General features: G+C 42.6%; 1 protein-coding gene across 1 annotated transcript in view; it reads left to right on the top strand.

The window, feature by feature from the left end:
• LOC115107175 (glutamate receptor ionotropic, NMDA 2C-like) overlaps window positions 1–25,000 on the top strand; it is a 60,616-nt gene that overhangs the window by 866 nt on the left and 34,750 nt on the right. The gene's annotated exons all lie outside the window — the stretch shown is intronic.

The raw sequence follows: 25,000 nt of genomic DNA, 5'->3' as shown, positions 1-25,000 counted from the left end.
CTTAAGTATCAAAAGTAAATGCAATTGCTAAAATATACTTAAGTATCAAAAGTAAAAGGGTGCGCTGGAAAGTGTATGGAGTAAAAAGTATATTATTCTCTTTAGGAATGTAGTGAAGTAAAAGTTGTCGAAAATAGAAATAGTAAAGAAAAGTACAGATACCACAAAAAATTACTTAAGTAGTACATTAAATAATTTTTACTTAAGTACTTTACACCACTGAAACAAGTAACCATAGCATGCCACACACTGTAGTACCCCACTAAAACCCATCTCTATAAGGTGAGACAAATTGCCTACAGATGTAGGATCTTAATTTGATCACTCTTTTATTCCTGAGAATATTTCTGCATAGCAGGAATTGTAAACTTGTAATGTATTTTAGTTTTAAAAAGCCTTCTAGAGTTTGTAAATTTCATTTTGACATTTCAGAAGAAAAATTACGAAAAAAGTATCAACACCTACAGAAATGTTGATGAATTATAATCCACATAATAATAACAGGATTCATTTTCAGATACTACATCTGTATAGCTGTAACGTAAACGCTGGGAGTTGTTCAGCCACGGGGAAGCTTGTGACCCCTACCTCCATGGGTTCAGGCTCTGATACAAAGTGGTCACTGAGGGAGGGAGAGAAGCGATGATTGTACCGACTCTCCCGAAGTAGGTTATCGCGATGAGTGCGTCCAAGGAGAGGTTGTCGTCTCGACATGCCAGTTTCGTCTGGACTTCCTCGGCAGTCCTCTTCTGAATAGCGTACGGCGTGTCAGCTCAATCCATCCGCTGGATGCTGCTACAGCCCGGAAGGTGAGCGAGTCCTTGGCAGCTCAATCCATCCAGCCCGGAAGGTGCTGTCCTGGCAGCTCAATCCATCCGCGGATGCTGTGAGCGAGTCCTTGGCAGCTCAATCCATCCGCTGGATGCTGCTACAGCCCGGAAGGTGAGCGAGTCCTTGGCAGCTCAATCCATCCGCTGGATGCTGCTACAGCCCGGAAGGTGAGCGAGTCCTTGGCAGCTCAATCCATCCGCTGGATGCTGCTACAGTCCGGAAGGTGAGCGAGTCCTTGGCAGCGATCTGGTCATCCTGCCGTAGTTGGAATAGGTGCTCACCCCCCTCTTTGCCCTCCGGTGGATGATCGAAGACACCTCTGAACAGAGCCATGAACCCCTCATACGAATCCAGCTCCTCCTCTCTCCCAGACGGCCGTAGCCCACACCAACGCCCACCCAGTCAGCAGAGAAATAACCGTGGCAACCTTGGACCTCTCAGTTAGTGGGGGCTCCCATCTGGTGCGCAAAATAGAGGGAACACTGGAGTAGGAAGCCACAACATTTAGAAGTGGTGCCGTCATATTTATCTGGGAGGGACAAACGGGCATCGCTGACCTGGGCGGACTGCGGAATGGACTGGTGTGCTGGCTCGCTGGGTCGGCTGGCGGCAGAGTATCCTACGCTAGTTGAAGGAAACGCCTCTCGGGTATGTTTGAGACGTTGAAGAATGTGAAGAACCTCTTCCAAAGCCTCCCCCAGTTGTACCAACTGGTTGTGGTGTTGAGGAAGTAGGTATGCCTGTTGCTTCCATTTGTTGAGGCAGTATTCTGTAATGTAGACCCTGGTAGTCAGGAAGCAAGTGGTGAGTTTAATAATACAATAAACATGGACCAATACAAGAAACAAGAGTAGCGTACGGACATGAAACAACATCAATACTGCCTGGGGAATATACCTAAGTGAGTGCCAGATATAGGGGAGGTAATGAGAGAGGAAATGGAGTCCAGGTGTGCCTCATCATGAGGAGCAGGTGCGCGTAACGATGGTTGCCAGGACGGGTGGTTTAGTAAACCGGCGACGTCGAATGACGGAGAGGGGGAGCCCTCAAATTCTAATCTGGACCTCGAAGCCTGTTCCACTGCTTTTGTAAATTCTTCCACTCTAATCAAGGACTGATTTAGACCCGGAACACCAGGTGGTGTTAATTACCAGGTAGAACAGAAAAACAGCAGTCATCCGGACGTCATAGGATAAGATTTGATGACCCCTGTTGTATAGGGTACCAACTCAAACCACTTCAGACAGCAATGCAACACCACATCACCTCTACAGACCTGCAGTTTAACACCAGTCTGTAGTTAAATGTGGGAGTTCTTTCTAAACAAACAGCACAGGGCAGAGATCAGAACAAGAAACATGTCTTCTCTCCATCGACCAGTATCAGATAACAGCTGGGAAAGAGTTGTTCTGCTTGGAAACACAAGCAGAAAATTACTGATTATAATTCGACAGAGCAGAGAAATGCTGAGAATGATCTATACCTCACTTACTCAGTCATCCCTACACAGATCAATACAGACACATTCTACCATGATGATGTGTACAGTGTTTCACAGTAACGAGTTCTGATAGACGCGCTTGAGCACGATGATTCGAGTGTAGAAAGATGATCGATCATCAGATGACTTCAGGTTCTGTAATCGTTGAAGTAGCCTGACTGCTACAGTTTCGACTGAACCTCACCCTTTCCTCACCATCTCTCCTTTATTCTCACGTTGTCCTTCCCCTTGTCCCTAATTTATCCCTCACTTTCCCACGTTCCCCTCCTCTTCCTTTCTATCTCATCCCCCCCACCCCCCACCCCCCCTCTCTTCAACCAAGAGATGTGAGGCGTTAACACCTGTTATCAACACCCTGTATTTATAGTACCGACAGCGGCACCCACCAACACACACTGTACACTCACGCACGCACGCACGCACGCACGCACACACACACACACACACACACACACACACACACACACACACACACACACACACACACACACACACACACACACTGTACACTCATGCACACACACACACACACACACACTGTACACACACACACACACACACACTGTACACACACACACACACTGTACACACACACACTGTACACACACACACACACACACACACACACACACACACACACACTGTACACACACACACACACACACACACACACACACACACACACACACACACACACACACACTGTACACACACACACACACACACACACACACACACACTGTACACACACACACACACACACACACACTGTACACACACACACACTGTACACACACACACACTGTACACTCACGCACACACACACACACTGTACACACACACACACACTGTACACACACACACACACTGTACACACTCTCACTGACACACGTGCCCATGGCTAGCCTGATGCTCAGATTGAACAGGGCTTTGAGATACAACACAGCGCGCGTGTCTGTGGGAAGAGTGAAGCGTGTACCTCTGCTCCCTACATTAATACTCCTGTCAGGGGTTTTAGCGGCTGTCTGTTAATCAGCACTCTGCGCGGATGGGAATGCACATAGAGAGCCATCAAACAGACGGACGGAGCTGTTGTCTGGTGTCTATATGAAGCTGTAGCCGACACCGTAAACCCCAGGGTTTTTTTTTGTAACTCAAATACTTTTAGTAAGTTGAAATCAAAGTCAATGAAAAGTCATTATTACTTCATATGTCTCTGTCTACTGATTCAAAACGAAATGAGAAGACACAACTACGTGAAAAAAAAGAAAGTGATGATAACAAATTCACCTTTTTTCCCCCAGCATTCGCTACTGCAGGTTGATGTTTTGGAATTGTTATCTGTGTTTTTGCATGTACATTGAGTGATCTATTGAGAGATAAATAACATACTTTTTTTTTTAACTAATCCAATCATTTTCTTTGCCCTCGTTACTGGCCGTCTCCTCACACTGTTCTGAACCCTGACAGTTATATACAGGCCGTCTCCTCACACTGTTCTGAACCCTGACAGTCATTATGAATGAGGTTGTGAGTGAATACAGGTCGTCTCCTCACACTGTTCTTAACCCTGGCAGTTATATACAGGTTGTGAGTGAATACAGGTTGTGAGTGAATACTGGTTGTGAGTGAATACAGGTTGTGAGTGAATACAGGTTGTGAGTGAATACAGGTTGTGAGTGAATACAGGTTGTGAGTGAATACAGGTTGTGAGTGAATACAGGTTGTGAGTGAATGCAGGTTGTGAGTGAATACACATGTTATCTGTTGCCAGTTATTATAATGTTTACATACCCGACATTACTCATCTCATATGTATATACTGTACTAGATACTATCTACTGCATCTTGCCTATGCCGTTCTGTACCATCACTCGTTCATATATTTTTATGTACATATTCTTCATCCCTTTACACTTGTGTGTGTGTATAAGGTAGTTGTGAAATTGTTAGGTTAGATTACTCGTTGGTTATTACTGCATTGTCGGAACTAGATGTACAAACATTTCGCTACGCTCACATTAACATCTGCTTACCATGTGTATGTGACAAATAAAATTTGATTTAGATATTTTTTATATATTTTTTTATATACTAACTCTGGCTGGATTTCAATAATAATTACACATCACTTGCAGGCTAGCATAATGTGACTTGCAGGTAGGGTTGCAAAATTCTAGTACATTTCCTAGGATTTCCATAAATCCTGGTTGTATGAGTCCTGGAAATCTGGGAATTCTGGGAAAGTTTCTAGACTTTTGGTGGGTAGCCCAAACGGTTCGGACAGAACTCACCAGAGAGTCTCTTGACACTTGTGAAGGTCGGAGAACACCATCATGTTTGTGAGAGTCTCATCTTTCCATAGAGGGGTCATAATATTATTTTAGGCCAAACCATTCGGACGCTACAGACGAGTTAAGGCCGATTATCGGGATGTCTCATGGTCTGACAAACACAGCTCCAGATCTGTCAACTTTCACTGCAGATGCGGAAGTGCGACACAGGCGGATTGAGACGCATCCAATGCAACACATTTTTATGGGGATTGTTTTATTATGCTAATTTTATTTCCATGGGGGCGTGGACATCAAATTTAGGGGGATTTAAACATTCAATTAGACCCTTTAGGGAGCAGAGACTCCCTACCACACCTATCACTCTATCATATTTGACAATCTCCCTATCTCTACCCTCTCTCTCTCTCTCTGTCCCACTCTTTCCCTTTCTCTCGTTCTCCTTCACTCTCTTCTCTCTCTCTCCCTTTCTATCTCTCCCTATCCCTCTCTCTCTCTTTCTCTTCCTCTACTCCACTCTCGCTCTATCTCCTTCCTTCCCGCTCTCTCTCTCCCCCCTCTCTATCTCCCTCTCTCTCTCTCTTTCTCACACACACAGATAGCTGTTAGCCTGTGAGTATCTTGTTCTGTATCTAATTAGAGTATAGATAACCCTCATAGCTTCTTAACCAGGGTCTAACTGACAGCCGTGTAAAGAATGAGACTGATAACAAACAGGCTTATGTTAAGACAGTGTAAGGAGACAGTTAACAGGTCTATGTCTCAGACAGTGTAAGGAGACAGTTAACATGTCTATGTCTCAGACAGTGTTGGGGAAAGCTAGCAGGTCTATGTCTCAGACAGTGTAAGGAGACAGTTAACAGGTCTATGTCTCAGACAGTGTTGGGGAAAGCTAGCAGGTCTATGTCTCAGACAGTGTTGGGGAAAGCTAACAGGTCTATGTCTCAGACAGTGTTGGGGAAAGCTAGCAGGTCTATGTCTCAGACAGTGTAAGGAGACAGTTAACATGTCTATGTCTCAGACAGTGTAAGGAGACAGTTAACAGGTCTATGTCTCAGACAGTGTAAGGAGACAGTTAACAGGTCTATGTCTCAGACAGTGTAAGGAGACAGTTAACATGTCTATGTCTCAGACAGTGTTGGGGAAAGCTAGCAGGTCTATGTCTCAGACAGTGTAAGGAGACAGTTAACAGGTCTATGTCTCAGACAGTGTTGGGGAAAGCTAGCAGGTCTATGTCTCAGACAGTGTTGGGGAAAGCTAACAGGTCTATGTCTCAGACAGTGTTGGGGAAAGCTAGCAGGTCTATGTCTCAGACAGTGTAAGGAGACAGTTAACATGTCTATGTCTCAGACAGTGTTGGGGAAAGCTAGCAGGTCTATGTCTCAGACAGTGTAAGGAGACAGTTAACAGGTCTATGTCTCAGACAGTGTTGGGGAAAGCTAGCAGGTCTATGTCTCAGACAGTGTTGGGGAAAGCTAGCAGGTCTATGTCTCAGACAGTGTAAGGAGACAGTTAACAGGTCTATGTCTCAGACAGTCTAAGGAGACAGTTAACATGTCTATGTCTCAGACAGTGTTGGGGAAAGCTAGCAGGTCTATGTCTCAGACAGTGTAAGGAGACAGTTAACAGGTCTATGTCTCAGACAGTGTTGGGGAAAGCTAGCAGGTCTATGTCTCAGACAGTGTAGGGGAAAGCTAGCAGGTCTGTGTCTCAGACAGTGTAAGGAGACAGTTAACAGGTCTATGTCTCAGACAGTGTAGGGGAAAGCTAGCAGGTCTATGTCTCAGACAGTGTAAGGAGTCAGTTAACAGGTCTATGTCTCAGACAGTGTTGGGGAAAGCTAGCAGGTCTATGTCTCAGACAGTGTAAGGAGACAGTTAACAGGTCTATGTCTCAGACAGTGTAAGGAGACAGTTAACAGGTCTATGTCTCAGACAGTGTTGGGGAAAGCTAGCAGGTCTATGTCTAAGACAGTGTAGGGGAAAGCTAGCAGGTCTATGTCTCAGACAATGTAGGGAGACAGTTAACAGGTCTATGTCTCAGACAGTGTAGGGAGACAGTTAACAGGTCTATGTCTCAGACAGTGTAGGGAGACAGTTAACAGGTCTATGTCTCAGACAGTGTAGAGAGATAGCTAACAGGTCTATGTCTCAGACAGTGTAGAGAGATAGCTAACAGGTCTATGTCTCAGACAGTGTAGAGAGATAGCTAACAGGTCTATGTCTCAGACAGTGTAGAGAGATAGCTAACAGGTCTATGTCTCAGACAGTGTAGAGAGATAGCTAACAGGTCTATGTCTCAGACAGTGTAGGGAGACAGTTATCAGGTCTGTCTCAGACAGTGTAAGGAGACAGTTAACAGGTCCATGTCTCAGACAGTGTAGGGAGACAGCTAACAGGCCTATGTCTCAGACAGTGTAGGGAGACAGTTAACAGGTCTATGTCTCAGACAGTGTAGGGAGACAGCTAACAGGTCTGTCTCAGACAGTGTAGGGAGACAGTTAACAGGTCTGTCTCAGACAGTGTAGAGAGATAGCTAACAGGTCTGTCTCAGACAGTGTAGGGAGACAGTTAACAGGCCTATGTCTCAGACAGTGTAGGGAGACAGTTAACAGGTCTATGTATCAGACAGTGTAGGGAGACAGTTAACAGGCCTATGTCTCAGACAGTGTAGGGAGACAGTTAACAGGTCTATGTCTCAGACAGTGTAGGGAGACAGTTAACAGGCCTATGTCTCAGACAGTGTAGGGAGACAGTTAACAGGTCTATGTCTCAGACAGTGTAGGGAGACAGCTAACAGGTCTGTCTCAGACAGTGTAGGGAGACAGTTAACAGGCCTATGTCTCAGACAGTGTAGGGAGACAGCTAACAGGTCTATGTATCAGACAGTGTAGGGAGACAGTTAACAGGCCTATGTCTCAGACAGTGTAGGGAGACAGTTAACAGGTCTATGTCTCAGACAGTGTAGAGAGACAGCTAACAGGTCTGTCTCAGACAGTGTAGGGAGACAGTTAACAGGTCTGTCTCAGACAGTGTAGGGAGACAGCTAACAGGTCTGTCTCAGACAGTGTAGAGAGACAGCTAACAGGTCTGTCTCAGACAGTGTAGGGAGACAGTTAACAGGTCTATGTCTCAGACAGTGTAGAGAGACAGCTAACAGGTCTGTCTCAGACAGTGTAGGGAAACAGTTAACAGGTCTATGTCTCAGACAGTGTAGGGAGACAGTTAACAGGTCTATGTCTCAGACAGTGTAGAGAGACAGCTAACAGGTCTGTCTCAGACAGTGTAGGGAGACAGTTAACAGGTCTATGTCTCAGACAGTGTAGGGAGACAGCTAACAGGTCTGTCTCAGACAGTGTAGGGAGACAGTTAACAGGTCTGTCTCAGACAGTGTAGAGAGATAGCTAACAGGTCTGTCTCAGACAGTGTAGAGAGACAGCTAACAGGTCTGTCTCAGACAGTGTAGGGAGACAGTTAACAGGTCTATGTCTCAGACAGTGTAGGGAGACAGCTAACAGGTCTGTCTCAGACAGTGTAGAGAGACAGCTAACAGGTCTGTCTCAGACAGTGTAGGGAGACAGTTAACAGGTCTATGTCTCAGACAGTGTAGGGAGACAGCTAACAGGTCTGTCTCAGACAGTGTAGGGAGACATCTCTCATGAGAATCAAAATCTAGGATACATGCAGCTTCATTAGACAAAACAGCCAAAAACCAAATGATTGTGAGACAGCTTTCTTCATAAGACATACTGTAGAAGAAGCCTCTGATACCGTCTGTATGTCAAGGAGACATGACAGGTCTGGACACTGAATAGAAAACGACATGAAGTAGATAAAGCTCTCCTGATCCGTCCTGTTCCAATCTAGGCTGATCTCCTCTCCAGTATCTGTTCTTTGTGAACTCTACAAAGAACCTCTTCAGCAGGGTATTTTTTTTACAAAGGAACAGGTGGGGAGGGAGGTGTGTGTGTGATTATATTAATAGAATAAAAGGTTCAATAGCCGCTTGATTATCAATGGCCCTGCAGCCGCTGATGATGAAGATGTATCTTTGATGATGCGTCTTTGGTGTGTTTTAAAGGACCCGGCTCTTCAGTCTCAGTCGCCTATTTCTGGTTCCTGTCTTTCTCCTTTGTCCTCTATCCCTGATCTATCCATCACTAAACATGGAACGATGAAAGGAAGATGAAAGAATGAAAAGAGGAAAGGTTACGCATGTATCAATCCAATAACAAAAAGAGGGTAAGATAGAGATAGAAGGGGGAAGGAAGACTGTGTGTGATCGTAAATGGTTGCTGTTGGCGTGTGTGTGTTTGTGGGCGTGCTTGCATGTGTGATCGCATGGTTTCTATTGGTGTGTGTGTGATCATGTGCTTGCTATTTGTATATGTGTGGGTGTGTTTCCCAGGCTATGAGTCCCATATTTTGGTTGTGTTCAGTAGACAGTGGTGTATCCTAATGATGTGTTAAGACTGGTATACCGGCTAACATCACTATCTCCTAATGATGTGTTGAGGGACTGGTACACCGGCTAACATCACTATCTCCTAATGTTATGTTAAGACTGGTACACCGGCCAACATCACTATCTCCTAATGATGTGTTGAGGGACTGGTACACCGGCTAACATCACTATCTCCTAATGATGTGTTAAGACTGGTACACCTGCCAACATCACTATCTCCTAATGATGTGTTAAGACTGGTACACTGGCCAACATCACTATCTCCTAATGATGTGTTGAGGGACTGGTACACCGGCCAACATCACTATCTCCTAATGTTGTGTTGAGGGACTGGTACACCGGCTAACATCACTATCTCCTAATGATGTGTTGAGGGACTGGTACACCGGCTAACATCACTATCTCCTAATGATGTGTTGAGGGACTGGCACACCGGCTAACATCACTATCTCCTAATGATGTGTTGAGGGACTGGTACACCGGCTAACATCACTATCTCCTAATGATGTGTTGAGGGACTGGTACACCGGCTAACATCACTATCTCCTAATGATGTGTTGAGGGACTGGTACACCGGCTAACATCACTATCTCCTAATGATGTGTTGAGGGACTGGTACACCGGCTAACATCACTATCTCCTAATGATGTGTTGAGGGACTGGTACACCGGCCAACATCACTATCTCCTAATGATGTGTTAAGACTGGTACACCGGCTAACATCACTATTTCCTAATGTTATGTTAAGACTGGTACACCGGCCAACATCACTATTTCCTAATGTTATGTTAAGACTGGTACACCGGCCAACATCACTATCTCCTAATGTTATGTTAAGACTGGTACACCGGCCAACATCACTATCTCCTAATGATGTGTTAAGACTGGTACACTGGCTAACATCACTATCTCCTAATGATGTGTTGAGGGACTGGTACACCGGCTAACATCACTATCTCCTAATGATGTGTTGAGGGACTGGTACACCGGCTAACATCACTATCTCCTAATGATGTGTTGAGGGACTGGTACACCGGCTAACATCACTATCTCCTAATGATGTGTTGAGGGACTGGTACACCGGCTAACATCACTATCTCCTAATGATGTGTTAAGACTGGTACACCGGCTAACATCACTATCTCCTAATGATGTGTTAAGACTGGTACACCGGCTAACATCACTATCTCCTAATGATGTGTTGAGGGACTGGTACACCGGCTAACATCACTATCTCCTAATGATGTGTTGAGGGACTGGTACACCGGCTAACATCACTATCTCCTAATGTTGTGTTGAGGGACTGGTAACATCACTATCTCTGTCACGTTCTGACCTTAGTTCTTTTGTTATGTCTTTGTTTTAGTATGGTCAGGGCGTGAGTTGGGTGGGTTGTCTATGTTTGTTTTTCTATGAGTTGGTATTTCTGTGTGTGGCCTGGTATGGTTCTCAATCAGAGGCAGCTGTCAATCGTTGTCCCTGATTGAGAACCATACTTAGGCAGCCTGTTTTTACCCTTGAGTTGTGGGTGATTATTTTCTGTTGAGTGTTTGTATTCTGCACCAGACAGAACTGTTTCGGTTTCGTTCGTTCACTTTGTTGTTTTGTATTTCAGTGTTCAGTTTGATGCATTAAATATTAACATCATGAACACAAACCACGCTGCACTTTGGTCCTCACCTTCTTCCACCACAGACCATTACAATCTATTAAAGATTGATTCCCCTGAGAAATAAACTACTATAATCTACAGCAGTGGTTCCCCAACTTTTTATAGTCCCGTACCCCTTCAAACATTCAACCTCCAGCTGCGTACCCCTTCAAACATTCAACCTCCAGCTGCGTACCCCTTCAAACATTCAACCTCCAGCTGCGTACCCCTTCAAACATTCAACCTCCAGCTGCGTACCCCTTCAAACATTCAACCTCCAGCTGCGTACCCCTTCAAACATTCAACCTCCAGCTGCGTACCCCTTCAAACATTCAACCTCCAGCTGCGTACCCCTTCAAACATTCAACCTCCAGCTGCGTACCCCTTCAAACATTCAACCTCCAGCTGCGTACCCCTTCAAACATTCAACCTCCAGCTGCGTACCCTCTCTAGCACCAGGGTCAGAGCACTCTCAAATGTTGTTTTTTTTTGCCATCATTGTAAGCCTGCCACACACACACTATACAATACATTTATTAAACATAAGAAAAATGTTGAGTTTTTGTCACAACCTGGTTTGTGGGAAGTGACAAAGAGCTCTTATAGGACCAGGGCACAAATAATAATATAATAATAATCAATAATTTTGCTCTTTATTTAACCATCTTACATATAAAACCTTATTTGTTCATCAAAAATTGTGAAAAACTCACCACATGTTAATGAGAAGGGTCTGCTTGAAAGGATGCACATAACTCTGCAAGGTTGGGATGTATTGGAGAGAGACTCAGTCTTAATTAAATCATTTTCCAGTTTTCATGCTAGTGAGAGCCGAGAATCCACTCTCACATAGGTGCGTGGTTGAAAGGGCATCAGTGTCTTAACAGTGCGATTTGCCAAGGCAAGAAACTCTGAGCGCAGCTCTATCCAGAAATCTGGCAGTGGCTTCTGATTACATTACATTTTCACAGAAACGCTTGTTGCAATTTCGATGAGGCTCTCTGGTTCAGAAAATGGTAAGGAGGGCATGAAAGGGATAACGAATCCAGTTGTTTGTGTCGACCGTTTCGGGAAAGTAGCTGCGTAATTGCGCACCCAGCTCGCTGAGGTGCTTCGCTATATCACATTTGACATTGTCCGTAAGCTTGAGATCATTTGCACACAACAAGTCATACAATGATGGATAGACCTGTGTGTTGTCCTTGTTAATGCAGACAGAACAGAGCTCCAACTTCTTAATCATAGCCTCAATTTGGTCCCGCACATTGAATATAGTTGCGGAGAGTCCCCGTAATCCTAGATTCAGATCATTCAGGTGAGAAAAAACATCACCCAGATAGGCCAGTCATGTGAGAAACTTGTCATCATTTAAGCGTTCAGACAAGTGAAAATTGTGTTCAGTAAAGACAACTTTAAGATCCTCTCTCAATTAAAAAAAAAACATGTCAATACTTTGCCCCTTGATGACCAGCGCACTTCTGTATGTTGTAAACGTGTTACATTGTCGCTGCCCATATCATTGCATAATGCAAAAAATACACAAGAGTTTAGGGGCCCTGTTTTAACAAGAGCCTCTCGGTGGATGCTGTAATGTACCCAAGTGGCACCGGGAGCAAATGCTTGCACGCGCGTTACCACTCCACTATGTCTCCCTGTCATGGCTTTTGCTCCATCAGTACAGATACCAACATATCTTTACCACCAAAGTCCATTTGATGTCACAAATCTGTCCAGTATTTTAAAAATATCCTCTCCTGTTGTTCTGGTTTCTAGTGGTTTGCAGAAGAGGATGTCTTCCTTAATTGACCCCCCATAAACGTAACGGACATATACCAGGAGCTGTGCTAGGCCCACCACGTCTGTGGACTCATCCAGCTGTAACGCATAGAATTCACTGGCTTGTATGCGAAGCAGTAATTGTTTCAAAACATCTCCTGCCGTGTCACTGATGCGTTGTGAGACAGTGTTGTTTGATGGAGCCATTGTCTGTATAGTTTTTGGGGGAATTTTCCTCCAGCATTGTCCCAGCCATTTCAGCAGCAGCAGGAAGAATGAAGTCCTCCACAATAGCATGGGGCTTGTCTGTCCTAGCCACTCGATAGCTCACCATATAAGACACTTCTAGCCCCTTTCTTATTAATGGTATCTGTTGCTTTTATACATGTCTTACTACTCGAAAGTCGTCTTAATTCTCGCTCATTCTAAATGTCTGCGCAAGATTGAAGGTTTCATTGAGTTGTGAGATAGTACTTTTGCACATACAACACTGTGGCTGAGGAAAGGTACTACTCCCAATATAAGTGAACCCCAAATCAATGTAATTCTCATCATATTTGCGCCTCTCTGAGGGTCCAACGTCCCTGTCTGTTGTTCAGTGCTTTCCCAGGTAAGGGGCCAGTATCTCTTTGGCTGCATCAGACTCACAACTGTCAGTGTCCATGCTAGCTGGGCTAACAACAAATGTAGAATTACTGATGTTAGCATTGGATGTGCTCGTGGAAGCAGAACAACTTGTGTCGTCGGCAGGTGCTGGTAGTAGCAGTACTACCAGTAGAGCTGGTATGTGTCTCTATGGACGCGGGCCTTACTTTTTTTGAGCCATTTATCAATTTTCGAGCAAACGGAATGAGCAGCAGCTACGTTTGGCTACTTACGGACCGTAAGAGAGTAACGGTTAACGTGATTGGATGTTAATTATTTGACTAGGCTGACTCTATTTGACATTGTGTTGTTATTTTAATGAACACTAGATGGTTTAATTTTATTTTTGGCAGTGAAATGAGGCTACTTAGGCAAGAAAAAACCTTACCCTAATATATAGCCCCATTGGAAAATATAAAAAGGAAAGTTTGAAAATGCGAAGATTTTTACAATTTAAATAAATACAAATTATTATTATTATATAAAACAAAAATGTGAATCACATTTCCATTTGGCGTACAGGGTAGCCTAGTGGTTAGAGCGGTGGACTAGTAACCGGAAGGTTGCAAGTTCAAACCCCCGAGCTGACATGGTACAAATCTGTCGTTCGGCCCCTGAACAGGCAGTTAACCCACTGTTCCTAGGCCGTCATTGTAAATAAGAATTTGTTCTTAACTGACTTCTTCTTCTTCTTGCCTGCAATGACAACAAGCTATGTCCGATGATGCTGTGACACACCACCCCAGACCATGACGGACCCTCCACCTCCAAATCGATCCCACTCCAGAGTACAGGCCTCTGTGTAACGCTCATTCCTTCGATGATAAATACGAATCTGACCATCACCCTTGGTGAGACAAAACTGCGACTGTCTGGTCCAGCGACAGTGGGTTTGTGCCCATAGTTGACGTTGTTGCTGGTGATGTCTGGTGAGGACCTGCCTTATAACAGGCCTACGAGCCCTCAGTCCAGCCTCTCTCAGTCTATTGCGGACAGTCTGAGCACTGATGGAGGGATTGTGCGTTCCTGGTGTAACTCGGGCAGTTGTTGTTGCCATGCCATGCGAGGACGATCAGCTGTCCGCCCTGTCTCCCTGTAGCACTGTCTTAGGCGTCTCAGTATGGACATTGCAATGTATTGCCCTGGCCACATCTGCAATCCTCATGCCTCCTTGCAGCATGCCCAAGGCACATTCACGCAGATGAGCAGGGACCCTGGGCATCTTTCGTTTTGTGTTTTTCAGAGTAAGTAGAAAGAACTCTTTAGTGTCCAAAGTTTTCATAACTGTGACCTTAATTGCCTACCGTCTGTGCACTGTTAGTGTCTTAACCACTGTTCTACTGGTGCATGTTCATTCATTGTTTATGGTTCATTGAACAAGCATGGGAAACAGTGTTTAAACCCTTTACAATGAAGATCTGTGAAGTTATTTGGATTTTTACTAATTATCTTTGAAAGACAGGGTCCTGAAAAATGGACGTTTCTTTTTTTGCTGAGTTTTTGTCAAACATTGCTGGAATTAATGCTTCAATCTAGTTGACATCGATAAAGTTAGCACCTTCATCTCTGTTTCTTTCACACAGCAAATATGTTTAAAAATGCAATAACAAAACAACCCAAAAAATTTTCTGTACAAAATTTCAATTTTTACCTTTTTTTAAGGGAATTAAAAGCTATGAAAACGACAAACATGTTTCTGATAAGTTTAAGTTTGGCTTGTACAGTACCAAGTTCGGCTTGTACAGTACCAATCAAAATTGTTACTATTTTCTACATTGTCGAATAATAGTGAAGACTTCTAACTATGAAATGACACGTATCTAATCATGTAGTAACCAAAAAAAGTGATAAACAAATCAAAATATATTTTATATTTGAGATCATTCAAAGTAGCCACCCTTTGCCTCGATGACCGTTTTGCACACTCTTGGCATTCTCTCAACCAGCTTCATGAGGTAGTCACCTGGAATGCATTTTAATTAACAGGTGTGCCTTGTTAAAAGTTAATTTGTGGAATTTCTTTCCTATGTTTATACCAATCAGTTGTGTTGTGACAAGGTATGGATGGTATACAGAAGATAGCGCTATCTGGTAAAAGACCAAGTCCATATTATGGCAAGAACAGCTCAAATAAGCAAAGAGAATCGACAGCCCATCATTACTTTAAGACATGAAGTTCAGTCAATACGGAAAATTTCAACAACTTTGAAAGTTTCTTCAAGTGCAGTTGCAAAAGCCATCAAGCGCTATGATGAAACTGGCTCTCATGAGGACCGCCACAGGAAAGGACGACCCAGAGTTACCTCTGCTGCAGAGAATAAGTTCATTAGATATACCAGCCCCAGAAATTGCAGCCCAAATAAATGCTTCCTGTGATTTAAGTAACAGACACATGTCAACATCAACTGTTCAGTGAAGACTATGTGAATCAGGCCTTCATGGTAGGATTGCTGCAACGAAACCCCTAATAAAGGACACCAATTATAAGAAGAGACTTGCTTGGGCCAAGAAACACAAGCAATGGACATTAGAACGGTGAAATCTGTCCTTTGGTCTGAAGAGTCCAAATTTGCGATTTTTGGTTCCAACCACTGTATCTTTGTGAGACGCAGAGTAGGTGAACGGATGATCTCTGAATGTATGGTTCCCACCGTGAAGCATGGAGGAGGTGTGCTGGTGTGGGGGTGCTTTACTTGTGACACTGTCTGTGATTAATTTAGAATTCAAGCCACACTTAACCAGCATGGCTACCACAGAATTCTGCAGTGATCCGTCATCCCATCTGGTTGAGCTTAGTGGGACTATCATTTGTTTTTCAACAGGGCAATGACCCAACACATCTCCAGGCTGTGTAAGGGCTATTTGACCAAGAAGGGGAACGATGGAGTGCTGCATCAGATGACCTGGCCTCCACAATCACCCAATCTCAACCCAATTGAGATGGTTTGGGATGAGTTGAACCGCAGAGTGAAGGAAAAGCAGCCAACAAGTGCTCGCTCAGCATATGTGGGAACTCCTTCAAGACTTTTGGAAAAACATTCCTCATGAAGCAAAGCTGTCATCACGGCAAAGGGTGGCTACTTTGAAGAATCTAAAATCTATTTAGATTGTTTTAACGCTTTTTTGGTTACTACATGATTCCATATGTGTTATTTCATAGTTTTGATGTATTCACTATTATTCTACAATGTAGAAAACAGTAAAAATTCAGTTAATTATGGAGCATGCGAATTTTCGCAGTCTTTAAAAAAAAATTGCGCAACATTTCAGCACCCTGCTATTCATGCCAGGAATATAGTACGTTCATTTGGTTAGTGTGTGTGGCTAGGAAACAGTCAGACCTTTCCAAAACTGTTTAAATCACGCCTGTGCCATTTACAGAACGTGCGTTTCGGTCGAATAGTGCATGAAAATCTGTTCACTGAAAATGTAAACTACAGCTTCCCCATGCTGTCTAGAGTTACGTCATTAGTTTCGCAATTGATTCTTGGTCTAACCCAAACAAGGGAACTACTTTCCTACTGCCACCGCCCAGATTTTGGGGCGACCATTTCCAAACATATTTTTCTCCACGGACAAGCTAACGATTTCACACCGCCTCCTGAGGTATTTTATCGCTTATTAACGTGTACTAATACCTAAAGTTGCATTACAAAAGTATTTCGAAGTGTTTTGTGAAAGTTTATCGTCGACTTTTGGCATTTTAAAAAATGACGTTACGTCCAATTCCAAGGTATTCCTAGCTCGATATCTAGGCTATATATGGACCGATTTAATCGAAAAAAGACCCTAAATGATGTTACCTCCAATTCCAAGGTATTCCTAGCTCGATATCTAGGCTATATATGGACCGATTTAATCGAAAAAAGACCCTAAATGATGTTTATGGGACATCTAGGAGTGCCAAGAATGAAGCTCGTCAAAGGTAAGGAATGTTTTATATTTTATTTCAGCCTTTCGTTTGCGAGCGCTAACGAAAAATCTGTCGTTTTTGTGACGTTGCAGTATGTGAGGCTGCATGGTACAGATAATAGCGTCTCATGCTTTCCCCGAAAAGCATTTTACAAATCTGACTTGGTGGATAGATTCACAACGAGTGTAGCTTTAATTTGGTATATTGGATGTCAATTTTTATGATATTTTGATTTTTATCATAAACTATGCGTGGTGCACTTGAAATTTCAGAAAATTCGATTCCCACTGGGGAAGCGCTTCCATAACAAGTTTTAAACTCTTGAATGAGTTGGTGTGTCCAAACTTTTGACTGGTACTGTAGTTGAAATACAAAATCAGCTTTTATGATGCTTATCAAAATAGCACCTTTACAGATGGTCCCTACCCACACATTCATTCTCTCAAGGTGCTGAAAGAAAGAAATGATGGTTCTCCGCTCCTGGTCCCGAGTCATAATGTACATTTGGTGTATAATTTTACTGGAAGAAATGCTTACTTCTGCTGGAGTTAATATTATAGTAGTTTAGCGCCTCACAATCATCACACAAATATTTTTCCAGAATATTAGACCACTTTTCTGGCTGTCCCTTCTCTTTATTTTTAACTCTCCATTTCACAGCTTTTCTCTTATGGGACGATTCAGACCCAAGTTAAAACTTCTTGGTGACAGGAAACACTATGACGTTTCTAAAACTGTTTGAATCATGTCTGTGAGTATAACATAACTTATTTAGCAGGCGAAACACCGAGGACAAACCATTCATATTTTTTATATTTTTTAGGTCACTCTCTTTTCAATAGGTTTTCATTGGGAATCCAGATTTCTAAGGGACCTTCTTGCAGTTCCTATCGTTTCCACTCTCACGAACATGATGGTGTTCTCCGTTTTGCTCTACGACCCTCACAAACCCCACAGGTCTCCTCTGAATGGAAGTATGGAGGTAGTTTAATGCCAACAAAAATAAGGCGTTAAATATGTGTCCAAAAATGTTTCCTGAGCTATATCTCCTAGATATAGAACAGACACTTCAAAACCTTATTCCCTATGATTTATTTTTCTACTGGTTTTTTTGCCGGTTATGAATTTGCTATTCAATGCGTTTCTGTGGGCTATAGTGGGCCAAATTTAATATTTCATCAAATATTTTAAATTTTTAATTTTTGGTTTTAAAATTCAAAATTAAATAGCTAAATGATCCATGACAATCCTAAAACAATTCCATATGTTAGCTTAGTAGAAAACACACTCAGAATCCCACTAGCTGTCAAGGTCTATATAGGAGACACTATTGTTTATATAGGGCCTATGCATTGGCTAGAGACTACCTGGAATAGGAGGCCGTTGTCTATTCTCCTCATGGACTGACATTCCACCGATGACAGCCCTGTTTTAAACGTATAAAAATGTTGCATTTTGATGACTCTAAATGGATGTAATATGTACGGTTATCCTGATCCTAGATCAGATGTTGGGATGGGTCATGGTGACAGATAATGAACTGTGCTGGTGGGTCAGGTCAGTTATGTCAGTCAGTTGCAGTCAGTGCTGTTTCAGATGAGGGAGGACGATTTTTTTTCATGAACATGGCCTTATTTCTATTACAGCATATTGGATGACTGTCATTCATATTCTATTCACCCAGCTCAATGTAACAGTGATAGGTTTAGGCTACTACATAATACTCAAATTGTCCCTATACCCATCATGAGGTTGCTACAACCTAGCCTATGAATGAACGTTTACAATATAGGTGCACACAGGTCGAGAGACAGATTTGATGTGACAGACCATGACACATGGACTTGCCTGCATCTAGCTTATCTAGGGTGTAATCATTAGTCCAACAGTTGCAAACAAGAGTTTCTATTGGACAAATTCAGGTATTTTTTATCTGTTTTGTTCCCTTTGCTGCTGTTTAAGAAATGTTTTCAACAGTATCGGCGGAATGATTACACCCCTGATCACGTGTAAACGCAGATCACAGTTTCATAGCAGCCACGTTATTCCTTCTCACATCTACGTTATGCACTCCCCTCCTCTCACCTCTTCCCTTCGTTTGTGGACTTCAATGAACAACACATCAGCTGTATGTGATCAGGCAAAAAAAACTTTCCAAGCCAAACTGCTACACACAGCCTACCTCATTGTCCTCATATTAGCTAAAGTAACTTCCTAGTCAACATAGCTAATAGAACTAACGCGTTAGTAAACCTGTTACAATCAGTAACATCACGGTGTACAGTCAGTAAGCAGTTACATCACGGTGTACAGTCAGTAAGCAGTTACATCACGGTGTACAGTCAGTAAGCAGTAACATCACGGTGTACAGTCAGTAAGCAGTAACATCACGGTGTACAGTCAGTAAGCAGTTACATCACGGTGTACAGTCAGTAAGCAGTTACATCACGGTGTACAGTCAGTAAGCAGTTACATCACGGTGTACAGTCAGTAAGCAGTTACATCACGGTGTACAGTCAGTAAGCAGTAACATCACGGTGTACAGTCAGTAAGCAGTTACATCACGGTGTACAGTCAGTAAGCAGTTACATCACGGTGTACAGTCAGTAAGCAGTAACATCACTGTGTACAGTCAGTAAGCAGTAACATCACGGTGTACAGTCAGTAAGCAGTAACATCACGGTGTACAGTCAGTAAGCAGTAACATCACGGTGTACAGTCAGTAAGCAGTTACATCACGGTGTACAGTCAGTAAGCAGTTACATCGGTGGGCCTCGGTGCCAATTAATGAGTAAAACCAAAAGCTTCCCTTGACCTGGAAGAGTTCCAGTGTTGTGTTGGATAGTCATAGCCAGCTAGCTAACATAGCATCCCTCTTTTTAAGCAGGGTGTTTCAGTAGGCTAAACTAGCTAGCTGCATATGCTAGCTAAGTAAGTAAAACTGAAAAAAATGACAATCTCTCTCTTTATTTCTCTCTTTCTTTTCCTTCTATTAGGAATAAATGAATTTGTTCAAAACTGTTAAACTATTTTCTTTCTCTCTCTTTGAGTCAACTACTCACCACATGTTATGCACTGCAGTGCTAGCTAGCTGTAGCTTACGCTTTCAGTACTAGAGTAATTCTCTGATCCTTTGATTGGGTGGACATCATGTCAGTTCATGCTGCAAGACCTCTGATAGGTTGGAGGACGTTCTCCGGAAGTTGTCATAATTACTGTGTAAGTCTATGGAAGGGGGTGAGAACTACGTTTTTTATTTAAGTCAATGTACCTAGAGGAAGATGGAAGCTAGCTGTCCTCCAGCTACACCATGATGCTATCCTACAGAGTGCTGTTGAGGCTACTGTAGACCTTCTTTGCAAAATATTGTGTTTTAATCAATTATTTGGTGACATGTGATTGTATTTAGTATAGTTTTATCTAAAAATGATAACCTTTTTAAAGTTTCACAATTTCTATTTTTATGAAATTCACTGAAGAGGTTGGTCTTCCCCTTCCTCCTCTGAGAAGCCTCCACTGATGTCAGTAAAGTCTGGTCCATGCATCTCTGCTCCTGTATAATGTATACATGCACAATACAAAATCATGTATGTAATCCCTTAATGTAGATTAAGCTCCTCCCCCCTTTTTATATTCTGCTCTCTAACCCCTCCCTGAAAAGGCTGAAAGAATGTGCTTTCACTAAACATCTGGTGCTGGATGATCCATGGGTCATATTCCTGTTATATGCGTGCGTGCGTCCATCCGTGCGTGCGTAAGAGAAGGGGTGGGGGTAGAAGAGCATGTGTGTTTTTATTTATATTTATTTTTTTATTTTTTATTTATGTATGTGTGTGAGCAGCGGGGTGCTTGGGGTATTATATACAGTATGTTTGTATGGGGGAGGAGCGAGCATGTCAACACTTTAACAGATAACTGTAATTGGACTATTATCAACAGTAAAATACTGTGAAATGTTTATCTGCCGCATACTATAAATGATGGTGCATTGTGGGAAAATGTTGTGGGCAATGAAAGAATGGCTGTATTCCGATTGGTACTGTAATTCCACCCAACAGAATACAGTAACGTACCGTATTTTCTGAGCACCAAAAAACTTTTGACCACTAGTGGGTGCATGGTGTTGTTGTTTTTGGCTCATTAACATATTTTGAGGCATGCCTTGTAAGAGGCTATATTCGTTGCATCCCCGTTAATGAGAATGCTATACCAATTTAATTCATACTGTTGCGGCCAATGACATTTTTGCCTTGCACTTTTCTTGAATAATTCCACATTTTTCAAAAATAAGTTGGAGAAAAAATTATGTTGCCACACTTAAAAAAAATAAAATAATTACAATACCAATTTTATTTTTATCAATTGAAGTTTATTCTTTAAAGTCAAAACTGTGGGCAGGGGATTATAAAATGACATATTGAATTGTTTTAAGATATTCATACTATGGATCATTTAGCTATTTGAATTTTAGGAACTTTTCGGCATAAAATAACATTATATACACTACCGTTCAAGAGTTCGGGGTCACTTAGAAATGTCCATGTTATCCATGAAAACATACATGAAATGAGTTGCAAGGAATCCTCCATTTGCAGCAATTACAGCCTTGCAGACCTTTTGGCATTCTAGTTGTCAATTTGTTGAGGTAATCTGAAGAGACTTCACCCCCTGCTTTCTGAAGCACTTCCCACAAATTGGATTGGCTTGATGGGCACTTCTTACATACCATACGGTCAAGCTGCTCCCACAACAGCTCAATAGGGCTGAGATCCGGTGACTGTGCTGGCCACTCCATTATAGACAGAACACCAGCTGACTGCTTCTTCCCTAAATAGTTCTTGCATAGTTTGGAGCTGTGATTTGGGTCACTGTCCTGTTGTAGGAGGAAATTGGCTCCAATTAAGCACTGTTCACAGGGTATGGCATGGCATTGCAAAATGGAGTGATAGCCTTCCTTCTTCAAGATCCCTTTACCATGTAAAAATCTCCCACTTTACAACCACCAAAGCACCCCAGACCATTACATTGCCTCCACCATGCTTGACATTCAAGCGTCAAGCACTCCTCCAGCATCTTTTCATTTTTCTGCATCTGACGAATGTTGTTCTTTGTGATCCAAACACCTCAAACTTAGATTCGGCAGTCCATTAACACTTTTTCCCAATCTTCCTCTGTCCAGTGTCTGTGTTCTTTTTCTCATCTTAATCTTTTCTTTTTATTGGCCAGTCTGAGATATGGCTTTTTCATTGCAACTCTGCCTAGAAGGCCAGAATCCCAGAGTCGCATCTTCACTGTTGATGTTGAGACGGGTGTTTTGCGGGTACTATTTAATGAAGCTGCCAGTTGAGGACTTGTGATGCCGTCTGTTTCTCAAACTAGACTCTCTAATGTAGTTTCAGAAGAAGGTATTAGTTTCTGGTCATTTTGAACCTGTAATCGAACCTGATGCTCCAGATACTCACCTAGTCTAAACAAGGCCAGTTTTATTGCTTCTTTAATCAGAACAACAGTTTCCATCTGTGCTTATGTGACAGGTTAAAATAAATACTCATAGCCTGTTATACATTAAAAAGTATTATTAAGTTCATAGTATGTGAGGATCTTAAAACATGTAAGGTTAAAAAGATCATGCATTCAGTATTAGTTGATAGAGATTGATCACATTCGTATAATTGTGTTAAAGTTCAAATCTGTCAAGCGTACAAAGGGTACGAATTGTGAGAGGAATGTGTAAACGTTATATTGATTACTTTATTTTGTGGTGCCTAATGGAAGGGTAAAACTGTTAATCTGTGATCTACTAAATGCTCTTAATTAATGAGCCTAAGATCGATTGCTCTGGTCTCCACCCAGGTTCCCGGGGAAATCGCAGTCTTTTCTCATTGCACTAAAAGTTTCATTGAGGAAACAACACCGTATCACTCTCGTGATTATTTCTCCCCTTTTCAGGGGCGTAACACTTACATAATTGCAAAAGCGTTTTCTAATGATCAATTCGCCTATTAAAATTATAAACTTGGATTAGCTAACACAACGTGCCATTGGAACACAGGAGTTGCTAATAATGGGCCTCTGTACACCAATGTAGATATTAAATAAAAAATCTGCCGTTTCCAGCTACAATAGTCATTTACAACATTAACAGTGTCTACGCTGTATTTCTGATCAATTTGATGTTATTTTAATGGACAAAAAATGAGCTTTTCTTTCAAAAACAAGGACATTTCTAAGTGACCCCAAACTTTTGAATGGTAGTGTATATATATTTGTATATAAAACATTGAATTTGGCCTTTACGATTATAGCCCAGAGACATGCCTTGAATACACATACATGACAAAATAATACATAAGAATCATAAAAACAAGGTTTTGAAGTGTCTGTCCTATATCAAGGAGGTATAAGAAAGCTCAGGAAATATATACATTTTACACATATTTAACACCTTTTTTGGGTAGGCACAAAACTACCTTCATAATTCCATTTATTTTTTAAATCAGGTACCGGTTACCTTCAGATCAGTCCCTGACATTTGTCAAAACGAGGAACATCATCATGTTCGTGAGAATCTCCCCTTTCCACTGTCGGGTCACATTCGTTTGTAGCCCAAATGGTTCGGATGCTACAAACAGAAGTTGGAACATCAACGGTCCCCACATCAGACGAGTCGGGTCGTAGAGCAAAACGGAGATCCCCATCGTGTTCATGAGAGGTTGTAGGTCAAACCATTTGGATGCTACAGATGTTTTCAGGATGTCTCATGGTCTGACAAACACCGCTTCAGCTCTGCCACCTGTCACCGCGGATGAGGAAGTGCGACATGGGCGGATGAGGAAGTGCGACATGGGCGGATGAGGAAGTGCGACAGGGGCGGATGAGGAAGTGCGACATGGGCGGATGAGGAAGTGCGACATGGGCGGATGAGGAAGTGCAACATGGGCGGATGAGGAAGTGCAACATGGGCGGATGAGGAAGTGCGACATGGGCGGATGAGGAATGTGCGACATGGGCGGATGAGGAAGTGTGACATGGGCGGATGAGGAAGTGCGACATGGGCGGATGAGGAAGTGCGACATGGGCGGATGAGGAAGTGCGACATGGGCGGATGAGGAAGTGCGACATGGGCGGATGAGGAAGTGCGACAGGGGCGGATGAGGAAGTGCGACATGGGCGGATGAGGAAGTGCGACATGGGCGGATGAGGAAGTGCGACATGGGCGGATGCTGTGGATTGAGACGCATCCAAAGCAAAAAAACAGATATCTCTAGTTTAAACTGACAGATTTAACAGATTTGGATTTCAAAAAAATTATATTCTGAGATTGATGGACCGGGTTTACCATTTTAATTTAGAAAATAAAGACATGGCATGGACTAAATTATTGGCACCCCTGAGCTGTACTTGGTTGTACAGCCGTTGGCCAAGATAACAAATAGGCTGCAACTGCAGCCCACAATTTGATTGCTGAAATTCATTTTACAGTGCAGCTACTGTAATCCATACTGTTGATTAATACGGTCAATTACTGATAAAATTACAAAAACGTCTAACAGTGTAGTTCGTTATAGAACCATATGAAAGGGTTCTTTATAGCACCATACAAGTTTAATTTAGAACCGCATGAGCATGGTTCTGCATAGAACCTTGAAAAAAAGGTTTCATATAGCACAGAAAAGGGTTTCGCTGTGGTTACAAGCCAAATAACCCTTTTTGGCATTATACAGAAACATTTGTTTTTAGTGTGTATACTAAAAACAAGGAAATACTAATACAGTTGATAATTTCGATGGCAAACGCACCACTGGTGTGCTTCGCCAAATAACTATTTTCAGGTCATCCAACAAATGTAAACGCCTGGAGTTTGCTAAAAGGCATTGGCACTTGGATTGGAACTGGTGCTTTGGTCAGATGACATGAAAATAAAG

This window comes from Oncorhynchus nerka, linkage group LG23 (assembly GCF_034236695.1).
Source record: "Oncorhynchus nerka isolate Pitt River linkage group LG23, Oner_Uvic_2.0, whole genome shotgun sequence".
Lineage (NCBI taxonomy): Eukaryota > Metazoa > Chordata > Actinopteri > Salmoniformes > Salmonidae > Oncorhynchus > Oncorhynchus nerka.
The sequence above is the reverse complement of the archived record's forward strand: the minus strand, read 5'-3'. Positions and strand labels throughout refer to the sequence as shown.